The sequence below is a fragment of the Oncorhynchus keta genome, chromosome 33 (genome assembly GCF_023373465.1).
Source record: "Oncorhynchus keta strain PuntledgeMale-10-30-2019 chromosome 33, Oket_V2, whole genome shotgun sequence".
In the NCBI taxonomy this organism is placed as follows: domain Eukaryota; kingdom Metazoa; phylum Chordata; class Actinopteri; order Salmoniformes; family Salmonidae; genus Oncorhynchus; species Oncorhynchus keta.
The window spans coordinates 17,598,907-17,612,302 of NC_068453.1; positions in this window are offsets into that span (position 1 = coordinate 17,598,907).

A 13,396-nucleotide genomic window follows, 5' to 3' on the forward strand; every position below is an offset into this window, starting at 1 on the left:
GCAAACCTGCTGTTGCATATTTACTTTAACCCAGGCCCTATATACACAAGTACATAATTGTTACAATTCAACAAATGGACACTTAACTTTATTTGCCAGTGAGGTAATATAAGGATCCTATCAAGTGTCTGTAGTCAGTAGAAACTAAAACATTTACTTATATTGTTTTTATCTGCTTGAGGAAAGGGATATTTTGTGTTTTTTTCCTACAAAGAAAGTCCAAATGAGAAATTATTGTCAGTAATTGTCATTTAACAACTCTGACTGAGACTAAACATGAACCAGTGTCAGCTCACTGCTTGAGGGGTTGTTTGGCTCCAAGCCCTCTGAAAGTATTACAACTCCCTCCTCACTGTGTTCAACTCTGACTGAGACTAAACATGAACCAGTGTCAGCTCACTGCTTGAGGGGTTGTTAGGCTCCAAGCCCTCTGAAAGTATTACAACTCCCTCCTCACTGTGTTCAACTCTGACTGAGACTAAACATGAACCAGTGTCAGCTCACTGCTTGAGGGGTTGTTTGGCTCCAAGCCCTCTGAAAGTATTACAACTCCCTCCTCACTGTGTTCAACTCTGACTGAGACTAAACATGAACCAGTGTCAGCTCACTGCTTGAGGGGTTTTTAGGCTCCAAGCCCTCTGAAAGTATTACAACTCCCTCCTCACTGTGTTCAACTCTGACTGAGACTAAACATGAACCAGTGTCAGCTCACTGCTTGAGGGGTTGTTTGGCTCCAAGCCCTCTGAAAGTATTACAACTCCCTCATCACTGTGTTCAACTCTGACTGAGACTAAACATGAACCAGTGTCAGCTCACTGCTTGAGGGGTTTTAGGCTCCAAGCCCTCTGAAAGTATTACAACTCCCTCATCACTGTGTTCAACTCTGACTGAGACTAAACATGAACCAGTGTCAGCTCACTGCTTGAGGGGTTTTTAGGCTCCAAGCCCTCTGAAAGTATTACAACTCCCTCATCACTGTGTTCAACTCTGACTGAGACTAAACATGAACCAGTGTCAGCTCACTGCTTGAGGGGTTTTTAGGCTCCAAGCCCTCTGAAAGTATTACAACTCCTCATCACTGTGTTCAACTCTGACTGAGACTAAACATGAACCAGTGTCAGCTCACTGCTTGAGGGGTTGTTTGGCTCCAAGCCCTCTGAAAGTATTACAACTCCCTCCTCACTGTGTTCAACTCTGACTGAGACTAAACATGAACCAGTGTCAGCTCACTGCTTGAGGGGTTTTTAGGCTCCAAGCCCTCTGAAAGTATTACAACTCCCTCCTCACTGTGTTCAACTCTGACTGAGACTAAACATGAACCAGTGTCAGCTCACTGCTTGAGGGGTTGTTTGGCTCCAAGCCCTCTGAAAGTATTACAACTCCCTCCTCACTGTGTTCAACTCATGTTTCCTTTCTTGTGTTTCCCTTTGACCCCCAATAAGGAGAACTGGGTAACATCCATCGTTGTGCAACACTATTATACACAGTCTTACTTCGTCTTTGGAGCGGAAGGGAGGAGGGGAGTCACTCGGGAGAAAACCCCCAGGCGTTCGCTGTTGTCTTTTGTGCTTAAGGTGTTTCTAAACAAACAAGGGAACGTTTGGCTTAAAGTGGTCGATAAAACTGCCACGCTCCCCATTAACAGTAACAACTGCGGTTGCGTGACAGGGCTTTGTCTCAAGTGTGTACTTTTGAGGTGTGGATGTATGTAATTCAATGCAGGGTCTTTGAAGCAGACAGTTACACCATAGTATTCTTCATGAGGCTACAGAGTCAAAGCATTGCTCTGGACACTGTTATACCTGTAGATATTGATATGGAGAGATATGCAGAGACCATATCAGAAAGTGATTGTGATACCACAGTGGCATCAGTTGTCAAAGTCATTGGGTCAGGGGGCATTCAACAGAGCTGGCTTGTATCCAGCATGGCAGGAAGCTGTCTCATTAGGCTATGTAGTTGAAGCTACCCGGTGTCCAAACAATCAATCAATGTACACCTCCGCAAACCATGGTCAAAAGCCCCTATTGCATGATACCATATAATCTCTACTAAATGTTGATATGTGAATACTGAATAATGCACAAACAAACACATATGAAAACTCTCGTCCACCCTAAAAAATATTCCTCTCAGCAGCTCATGGGGACATGTGATTGAGATAGACAGCTGTGGCTCGTTGCAGTAACTGATCACCCCTCCATCCGGTAACACTCATCCTAAACCCCCCACCATGCATCACTCATCCCAACTCTTCCGGATAGACAGCCTACTTCTCTATTACCCCTGGGGTGACAAAGAGACACAGGGATATGATTCAGACCAAGTAGGGAAGCAGCAACGTTTGTGTGACTAAGTGACTAAGTTACATATTACCTTAACAGTGCCATGGAAGTGACACTGTTACTCAGTTCCGGAATCAAACCAACTTGACAAAGACTACAATGGGGAAAGGCGATAACACACTCTCCTCTATACACACTCTCATATCAGTGCACTACCCCCGGGCTAGCTCAATGACCAAACTGTTTTGTATTTCCCTAATGGTGCAACCCCACATCCCAATGCTTTGGACAAGCTCCCCAAGTCCATTCTCACCACCCCCAGTGAAAATGTAAAACATATGCACGCACCATCAAAGAGTCCTTTGAAATCAAATTGGATCTGAATTGTAATAAGTGAGGCCCATGAACAGCCAAAAGGTCAGCCTCCCCTACACACAAGTACATACGTATTACAGAACAAGGATTATCATGTGATAGATGTTATGTTTGATGAAAAGCTCTCAACAGCGTTGCCTCCCTTATAGTGCCTGCGAGTCAGAACAGAGTGAACCTGCTAAACTCTTTGTCATGTCAGTTTTATGACTCTCAAGGTAGAAATGACTCACTTTGCACAGACCTAGGATCGGTTTTCCCAAATGAATCTCAAACTGAACTCATTTGGAGCTTTATGTAACATATGACTTGAGACCAGTGCTTAAGAAGGCAACTTCTATGGACTCCGGGTCACATGGGTACACAGACGCCCCATTTGAAAGCCAGCCTTCATGTTTCTGTCACAGAAGCGGTCCTCCATCCTCACCCTGACATACCAGGGCATCAGAGTGTAGAATCAAAAGGCACGTTCAGTCACCACTAACACCGTGTCAAAAGGACCTGTCAGCTAAATGCATTTTCCTCTCAGACAAACAGTCTCAGGGATTTCCGCCATAGACAGTCGCCTCAGGTGAGTGAATTCACCCTGAAAGACAGCTCAAAATGGACCCAAAATAAGATGAACCTGTTTCAGTCTGAAATGTAGCTTCAACTTTGTCTTGCTCTAACGGCAATTATCAATCCTACATTTTTTAAGCTTCAAAAGATAAGGTGAAGAATACCACCAAATACCAATTAGGCCGTCATAAATAAGAATTTGTTGTTAACTGACTTGCCTAGTTAAATTAAGGTTAAATAAAAAATAAATAAATAAATAAATACAATTCAACACCGCTGACATTTAGAAGTCCTTAATCATGCCTTCAAGTGCAGAAGGTCACTAGTTTAGCAGAATGGGTGGATAAATCTCTATTGACAATGGGGATAAACTTAATTGTGACTGAGTCATGTGTGGAATTATACTAACTTAATACATTTTCTGGTTCATATCAATCTGATGCTCACCACTATCTTTCCAACCTAGTTTTTGAAGCATGATACCTCTGTGTAATCACTCTCACCCACATCTCAAACATTTAAATATAAAAGGTTTAAATAGAAGATGTATAAAAGTGTATAAACATACAGGTGTGGCTTTTGGCGAGTAACCCAGAAACGACACACCTTGGTTAACTCACAAAACCAAAGGAATTAGCAGTAGGGGAAAAATATTTTAAATCAAATCAAATTGTATTTGTCACATACACATGGTTAGCAGATGTTAATGCGAGTGTAGTGAAATGCTTGTGCTTCTAGTTCTGACAATGCAGTAATAACCAACAAGTAATCTAACCTAACAATTTCACAACAGTTACCTATTACACACAAGTGTAAAGGGATGAAGAATATGTACATAAAGATATATGAATGAGTGATGTTACAGAACAGCATAGGCAAGATGCAGTAGGTAGTATAGAGTACAGTATATACCTATTAATAATGTAGGGTATGTAAACATTGTATTAAGTGGCATTGTTTAAAGTGGCTAGTGAATTTTTTTTTACATGTATGGCAGCAGCCACTCAATGTTAGTGGTGGCTGTTTAACAGTCTGATGGCCTTGAGATAGAAGCTGTTTTTCAGTCTCTCGGTCCCCTGCTTTGATGTATCTGTACTGACCTCGCCTTCTGGATGATAGCGGGGTGAACAGGCAGTGGCTTGGGTGGTTGTTGTCCTTGATGATCTTTATGTCCTTCCTGTGACATCGGGTGGTGTAGGTGTCATGGAGGGCAGGTCGTTTGCCCCTGGTGAATGTACTACTTAAGTAGCTATTTTGGGGTATCTGTACTTTACTTTACTATTTATATTTTTGACAACATTTACTTTTGCTTCACTACATTCCTAAAGAAAATTATGTACTTTTTACTCCATACATTTTCCCTGACACCCAAGTACTCGTCACATTTTGAATGCTTAGCAGGACGGAAAATGGACCACACTTATCAAGAAAACATCCCAGGTCATCCCTACTGCCTCTGATCTGGTGGACTCACTAAACACAAATGCTTTGTTTTTAAATGATGTCTGAGTGTTGGAGTGTTACTCTGCTATCCATAAATTTAAAAAACAAGAAAATTGTGCCATCTGGTTTGCTTAATATAAGGAATTCTATGCATACTTTTACTTTTACTTTTGATACTTAAGTATATTTTAGCAACTACATTTACTTTTGATACTTAAGTATCTTTAAAACCAAATACTTTCAGACTTTTACTCAAGTAGTATTTTACTGGGTGTCTTTCACTTTTTTACTTGTTTTTTACTAATTTTCTATGCTTTTTACTTTTACTCAAGTATGAGAATTGAGTACTTTTTCCACCACTGGGGATTAGTTTGCCATCATCACAAGTACCTTATTGGCAGTGAATGGCAGGTTCATTGCCATTTTTCATACCAGTCACAACACCCCTGTCCTGGTTTATGTCTGGCCTCTTTACACACATGGCATTTTACTAGTGTTGTGTTATACAAGCGTGTTGAGCATAAATCTATGGTGATATGCAGAGGTTGAGTTGTTTTCCCCCTTATTTAGGTCATGTCTAATGATTTTCAATATGTCTGGAAAATGTTTGTGGGGAACGGAAAGGGGGATATCTAAGTCAGTTGCACAACTGAATGCATTCAACTGAAATGTGTCTTCTGCATTTAAAGAGAAGTTCCGGTAGGCTATTTTGGCGATTACAGTAAGTAGTTTTTAAACCTCCCTCTATGGGTTGGATGTGTCAATATGTAGTTCATACATGCATAATCTATGAGCAGAATGACTGTTTTACCTTAATGCAAAAAGATGTTGAACTCAGACTGTCATTGTTTTATCACTCTCCACTACATCTTTTTAAACTACGGTGAGCGACATGCCAATAAATCAGCACAATACACTTTTTCTTCTTTTCATATTGCCGGTGTACACTGGGCTAATGACAACACACAAAATAGTAGGTCTAAACGAGATAATTGTACAATAGAGCGGACTTAGTAAACCAGGCATTTGTAATGAGTGCATGGGGGCCGCCACCTTTATAAACCTCCGCTATTAGCCACAAAATCCCTAGTTTGAAAGCGATTGTTTTCTGCAAGCAGTGTGGTGAATCATTCTTAACACACACGGGAAACTGTTGAGCGCTGCAGTTCTTAACACAAGAACTGGCACCTACTACCATATCCTGTTCAAAGGCACTTACATTTTTTGTCTTGCTCATTCACCCTCTGAATGGTACACACACACAATCCTTGTCTCAATTGTATCAAGGTTTGAAAATCCTTCTTTAAACTGTCTCCTCCCCTTCATCTAGTGGATTTAACAAGTGACATCAATAAGGATCATACTGTAGCTTTCACCTGGATTCACCTGGTCTGTCTATGTCATGGAAAGAGTGTTCTTTATGTGTTGTGTACTCAGTGTAAAATGGGTGACACAGCAGAGAGCGAGAGCGCGAGATAATGTATTATACATTATCTGCACATATGTGACTTTGTGGGAATTATTATGTGTATTATCATTAATGGACGTTTTTGTGGAGGTACATTTTTTTTTCGTAAGGGAAAATCAAGTCTGAAATGTAAAAGTGGAAATTACAAGCTTACGAAGACTTTTTAAACCTCAAGTTTAAAATGTCCTGCATGGCAGGAAAGTTCTACTGCAACAGGGTGATCAAATTAAGATCCTACTTCTGTATGTAGATCGTTTGACTTTGAGGTGGGATACAGGTTGGTACAGTATTGCCAGCCAACTGCATCTTGGGAATGTACTAGTAGTGTAGCCAATTAGTGCATACAGTACATGCTTTTTGAGGCAGAACATTATTAGATGCCTTATAGTTCAAATCTGTGTTTATTCCCACAGTATTCTGCTCATTTCTGGTGTGACAACCAGGTAGGCCACATATTGCTCATGAAGCAGTCCTTTAATTTCCTCTGCAAAAGCCTGTGGCTTTAGGGGTCTAAACCACTCACTCTGCTCAGACTGAAGTAGAGTTTTTCTTGGATGCCTGCACAGCTACGTCAAGCATTTCTCTTTCCCAGTCATGTGTAACGCTGTCCTGTGGTAGTGAGTGTGTAATCGACCGACCCTTATATGCCGAGATACTGAGGCCAGCAAGGAGAGGAGCTATGAGTTCTGTCTGCCCAGACTGGCATAAATACACAAACAACTTCACAGACGATTATTTACACACACACACACACACACACACACACACACACACACACACACACACACACACACACACACACACACACACACACACACACACACACACACACACACACACACACACACACACACACACACACACACACACACACACACACACACACGCAATATCCATCTAGATTCACATCATACTATTTTAGAGGCACGCACACTGCACACTGTGATAAAAAAAATCCACTCCTTCATTTTACTTTACTCTGTCTTTCACATCACGGAGGCCCCGAAAAGAAATCTACATTTCCTTCAATATCTGTAGGCTCAGATTGGGCTTGACTAATGGTGTCTTGGCTTTGCCTTTGTCCTCCCTGTGGGTTCTTATATGAATGGTTCAGTGACAGTGGCGACCCGTCATTCAGGGCAGGTGGGGCAACAAACAGCATTTTAATGACCAAACCTTATGTTTGTTTAAAAAAAATAAATGTGTAAAGTTCACCGATTCATTATAGATTTCTGCTGACAGGTTCGATGATGGACCTGAGAGACTAAGCCAGAGCTGTGGCCCAGTGTTAGTGTGTCTCTGTCTAGGTAAATCCTACTTCATTATTGTATTATGTAAGATTGGTTCTCCATATCTCATGCTCTGCTACTGTCGCCAGATAGGGAGTCGTGTATGTGTGTGTGTGTGCGTGTGTGTTTGTGTGTGTGTGTGGGGGGGTGCAGATTTGTATGTTACAAACTGTGTATTTATTTATTGTGTTATCTTTTTATTATTTCTCTTGTTTCTCTGCCCATAAGTAAGCATTTCATTCATTGTTAGTCTACACCTGTTGTTTACGAAGCATGTGACAAATAGCATGTGATTGATTTATTGTAAACTCAGCAAAAAAGGAAACGTCCCTTTTTCAGGACCCTGTCTTTCAAAGATAATTCGTAAAAATCCAAGTAACTTCACAGATCTTCATTGTAAAGGGTTTAAACACTGTTTCCCATGCTTGTTCAATGAACCATAAACAATGAACATGCACCTGTGGAACGGTCGTTAAGACACTAAGCTTACAGACGGTAGGCAATTCAGGTCACAGTTATGAAAACTTAGCACACTAAAGAGGCCTTTCTACTGACTCTGAAAAACACAAAAAGAAAGATGCCCAGGGTCCCTGCTCATCTGCGTGAACATGCCTTCGGCACGCTGCAAGGAGGCATGAGGACTGCAGATGTGGCCAGGGAAATAAATTGTCTGTACTGTGAGACACCTAAGACAGCGCTACAGGGAGACATGCCGGACAGCTGATCGTCCTCGCAGTGGCAGACCACATGTAACAACACATGCACAGGATCAGTACATTCCACCTGCAGGACAAGTACAGGATGGCAACAACAACTACCCGAGTTACACGCACAATCCCTCCATCAGTGCTCAGACTGTCCGCAATAGGCTGAGAGAGGCTGGACTGAGGGCTTGTAGGCCTGTTGTAAGGCAGGTCCTCACCAGACATCACCGGCAACAACAACATATGGGCACAAACCCACCGTCGCTGGACCAGACAGGACTGACAAAAAGTGCTCTTCACTGACAAGTCGCGGTTTTGGCTAACCAGGGTTGAATGTATGATTTGCGTTTATCGTCGAAGGAATGAGCGTTACTCTGGAGAGGGATCGATTTGGATGTGGAGGGTCCGTCATGATCTGGGGCGGTGTGTCACCGTATCATCGGACTGAGCTTGTTGTCATTGCAGGCAATCTCAACGCTGTGCGTTACAGGGAAGACATCCTCCTCCCTCATGTGGTACCCTTCCTGCAGGCTCATCCTGACATGACCCTCCAGCATGACAATGCCACCAGACATACTACTCGTTCTGTGCGTGATTTCCTGCAAGACAGGAATGTCAGTGTTCTGCCATGGCAAACGAAGAGCCCGGATCTCATTCCCATTGAGCACATCTGGAACCTGTTGGATCGGAGGGCTAGGGCCATTCCCCCCAGAAATGTCCGGGAACTTGTAGGTGCCTTGGTGGAAGACTTGAGTAATATCTCACAGCAAGAACTGGCAAATCTGGTGCAGTTCATGAGGAGGAGATGCACTGCAGTACTTAATGCAGCTGGTGGCCACACCAGATACTGACTGTTCCTTTTGATTTTGACTCCCCCTTTGTTCAGGGACACATTATTCCAGTTATGTTAGCAACATGTCTGTGGAACTTGTTCAGTTTATGTCTCAGTTGTTGAATCTTGTTATGTTCATACAAATATTTACACATGTTAAGTTTGCTGAAAATAAACGCAGTTGACAGTGAGAGGACGTTTCTTTTCTTGCTGAGTTTATATGTGTGTGTGTTTGCATACTTTGAGTAGATGAGTTCCTCTCTGGAGTCCTACTTTTAAAAAGTCAACTGAGTTTGAATTAGCAGCCTTTTGTTAAATATGTAGGATAACTTTCCAGGAAATGTAAAACCTGAAGTATATTTGAGGTCTTTGGCAACTTTTTCTCTCGAGGCAAGCCGAAGTCTACACCCCGTCATCGGTGATTAGTCAACAGTAGTGATTCTTCAATGAGGTGTTTGTTGTCATTCAGCGAGAGACAAATCGTTTTCATGCGAGAAATACTGCAATAACATCTTAGTTTGCGTGACTAAGATCTCTGCAAAAATGTCCAAATGAATGACAGATTTCCTGAGTTATCTTAGATGAATTCAGACTGTTTTGAGGAAGTATACTGGCTATGGCCTCAAGGGGTCTTTTAACACTTGTTTGCTTCAGCCGAACCAAAGCATGCGGACGGCTCTACCTCTCCTTCGTACATACACCAGTATCCCACCTTCAGTAGTAGTAGTTCTCTGTTTTCAGGATAATGTACTGGTTATTTTGAAAAAAAATGTCCTCTTCTAAAATTGATATACTGACTTTGGAAATATATAAGAGTACTCCACTCAGGTATTTTGGAGGTCTTGAGACTCTCAATCAGGAGGACCATACAGTTACATTTTTGGATGGTTGACCTGCTAGGAAATCTGTAGGATTGTATCCCGAGGCCTTTCCCCCTAGCTGTGTGGTCTAGGAATAAATATCTCTTAAAAAATAGTGATATTTATGAGCCAAGTTCAGGATCGTAGAGGCTGATCTCCCTCTGAATTGGCAGTCTTCCAAACCGGCATCAGAAATATGAAAAAATATAAAATTACATTAACCCTCTTAGAGCTGGGGAGGAGGTGGGTTCTGGGTTATGTGGATGGGTGGGTGTGAACTCAAATCCTTCCCTGAGGCTATGTGGTTAGCTTGAGTTATTTAGCCTTGTTGAAAAATCCCCCATCTCCCCTATGTGCTATGTCTGTGTTCCTGGTAAACCAGATTTAGAAGCTTTTAGGGAGCTACAGAGGAGGCAGCATTGAACTACTGATCCATTGTTCTTCAGTGAACCTGTGCGGCCCCTGTCTCCTCCCAGTGGGTTTCTAACAGGTTAACTACAATTTGTCATGTCTTCACACTGGGCTTAGCATGGTGGATGATGAGCAGTCACAGAGATTTATTTTTATTTTTTACCTTTATTTAACTAGGCAAGTCAGTTAAGAACAAATTCTTATTTTCAATGACGGCCTAGGAACAGTGGGTTAACTGCCTGTTCCGGGTGAGTGTAGTGGGCGGGGTAGTGGGCGGGGTAGTAGGTGAGGTAGTAGGCATGGCCAATGGCACGGTCTCCGGCCACAGAGACAAAATGTTGCTGTTTTAAAGCAAATTTCCTGCAATTCTACACTTTTTACCATGGCTTAAGCCGTGTTCTTACTCAAACCCCATGCCATGACATTTGAGAAATTTTAGATTCTTCCTGACTGTCTGGTTTTTATTCTGGTGGTTGTTAGTTCTCAAATATGATCTTATTTAAATATATATAACTCCATTATCTTTTCTACATAATGTATGTCTGGTTTTAGTTGTTTAAGTTTACACTGAAAGTGTTTTATCATCCCAAAAATGATTTTAAATATCATATTTTCTGGAGTGGAGGCCACGGCCATCGCTGCTAAATTAATATAGATATAATATAATATATAATATATTAATATATAATATATACACTGGACAACTATTGCTTTGTACAGGAACACTGTAATCTAGTTTGGTTCAATTTGAATAATTTTCCATAGCGAACAAAAACAAAAATATTCCTTTAAAAATTAAGGAATTCTGAATGGCAGTTTTATGTAGGTTTTACCTTCTGGTTTCTGAGAATCAGTGTCTCCTGTCATGTAATCTGATAGCGTTCTGAACAACATCCACCTCTGTAGCATCAAACAGCTAGAATATACAAACGCAAACCCACAGCCCATTATTGTACAAACATCTCCGTCCTCCCCGCCCTCTTCCTGATCTTGTCCTCTGCCTGTTAAACGAGGTGAGCGAGTTCTGTTAAGTCAAGACCTTGATTTACTTCCAGACCATCGCTCTACTCCACACCAACATCAAAGTGAAAAGACAGACAGTGTCCTCAAGCTCAAATGATGTGTTCCCTTTTCTGACTGTTGGGAAACTTAATGTCTTTGATTCCAACACAGCAGGTAGTTTTTCAACCCCCCTGTATGTCTCTCTTTTTCTCTCATGTCTTTCTTCTCACCTGTTTTTCCCCACCTGTCTGTCTCTCATGTCTTTCTTCTCACCTGTTTTTCCCCACCTGTCTGTCTCTCATGTCTTTCTTCTCACCTGTTTTTCCCCACCTGTCTGTCTCTCATGTCTTTCTTCTCACCTGTTTTTCCCCACCTATGTCTGTCTCTCATGTCTTTCTTCTCACCTGTTTTTCCCCACCTCTGTCTGTCTCTCATGTCTTTCTTCTCACCTGTTTTTCCCCACCTCTGTCTGTCTCTCATGTCTTTCTTCTCACCTGTTTTCCCCACCTGTCTGTCTCTCATGTCTTTCTTCTCACCTGTTTTCCCCACCTCTGTCTGTCTCTCATGTCTTTCTTCTCACCTGTTTTTCCCCACCTCTGTCTGTCTCTCATGTCTTTCTTCTCACCTGTTTTCCCCCACCTCTGTCTGTCTCTCATGTCTTTCTTCTCACCTGTTTTCCCCCACCTCTGTCTGTCTCTCATGTCTTTCTTCTCACCTGTTTTTCCCCACCTCTGTCTGTCTCTCATGTCTTTCTTCTCACCTGTTTTCCCCACCTCTGTCTGTCTCTCATGTCTTTCTTCTCACCTGTTTTCCCCACCTGTCTGTCTCTCATGTCTTTCTTCTCACCTGTTTTTCCCCACCTCTGTCTGTCTCTCATGTCTTTCTTCTCACCTGTTTTCCCCACCTCTGTCTGTCTCTCATGTCTTTCTTCTCACCTGTTTTTCCCCACCTGTCTGTCTCTCATGTCTTTCTTCTCACCTGTTTTTCCCCACCTCTGTCTGTCTCTCATGTCTTTCTTCTCACCTGTTTTCCCCACCTCTGTCTGTCTCTCATGTCTTTCTTCTCACCTGTTTTTCCCCACCTCTGTCTGTCTCTCATGTCTTTCTTCTCACCTGTTTTTCCCCACCTCTGTCTGTCTCTCATGTCTTTCTTCTCACCTGTTTTTCCCCACCTCTGTCTGTCTCTCATGTCTTTCTTCTCACCTGTTTTTCCCCACCTGTCTGTCTCTCATGTCTTTCTTCTCACCTGTTTTTCCCCACCTCTGTCTGTCTCTCATGTCTTTCTTCTCACCTGTTTTTCCCCACCTCTGTCTGTCTCTCATGTCTTTCTTCTCACCTGTTTTTCCCCACCTCTGTCTGTCTCTCATGTCTTTCTTCTCACCTGTTTTTCCCCACCTCTGTCTGTCTCTCATGTCTTTCTTCTCACCTGTTTTCCCCACCTATGTCTGTCTCTCATGTCTTTCTTCTCACCTGTTTTTCCCCACCTGTCTGTCTCTCATGTCTTTCTTCTCACCTGTTTTTCCCCACCTCTGTCTGTCTCTCATGTCTTTCTTCTCACCTGTTTTTCCCCACCTCTGTCTGTCTCTCATGTCTTTCTTCTCACCTGTTTTTCCCCACCTCTGTCTGTCTCTCATGTCTTTCTTCTCACCTGTTTTTCCCCACCTCTGTCTGTCTCTCATGTCTTTCTTCTCACCTGTTTTTCCCCACCTCTGTCTGTCTCTCATGTCTTTCTTCTCACCTGTTTTTCCCCACCTCTGTCTGTCTCTCATGTCTTTCTTCTCACCTGTTTTTCCCCACCTGTCTGTCTCTCATGTCTTTCTTCTCACCTGTTTTCCCCACCTCTGTCTGTCTCTCATGTCTTTCTTCTCACCTGTTTTTCCCCACCTCTGTCTGTCTCTCATGTCTTTCTTCTCACCTGTTTTTCCCCACCTCTGTCTGTCTCTCATGTCTTTCTTCTCACCTGTTTTTCCCCACCTCTGTCTGTCTCTCATGTCTTTCTTCTCACCTGTTTTTCCCCACCTATGTCTGTCTCTCATGTCTTTCTTCTCACCTGTTTTCCCCCACCTCTGTCTGTCTCTCATGTCTTTCTTCTCACCTGTTTTTCCCCACCTCTGTCTGTCTCTCATGTCTTTCTTCTCACCTGTTTTCCCCCACCTATGTCTGTCTCTCATGT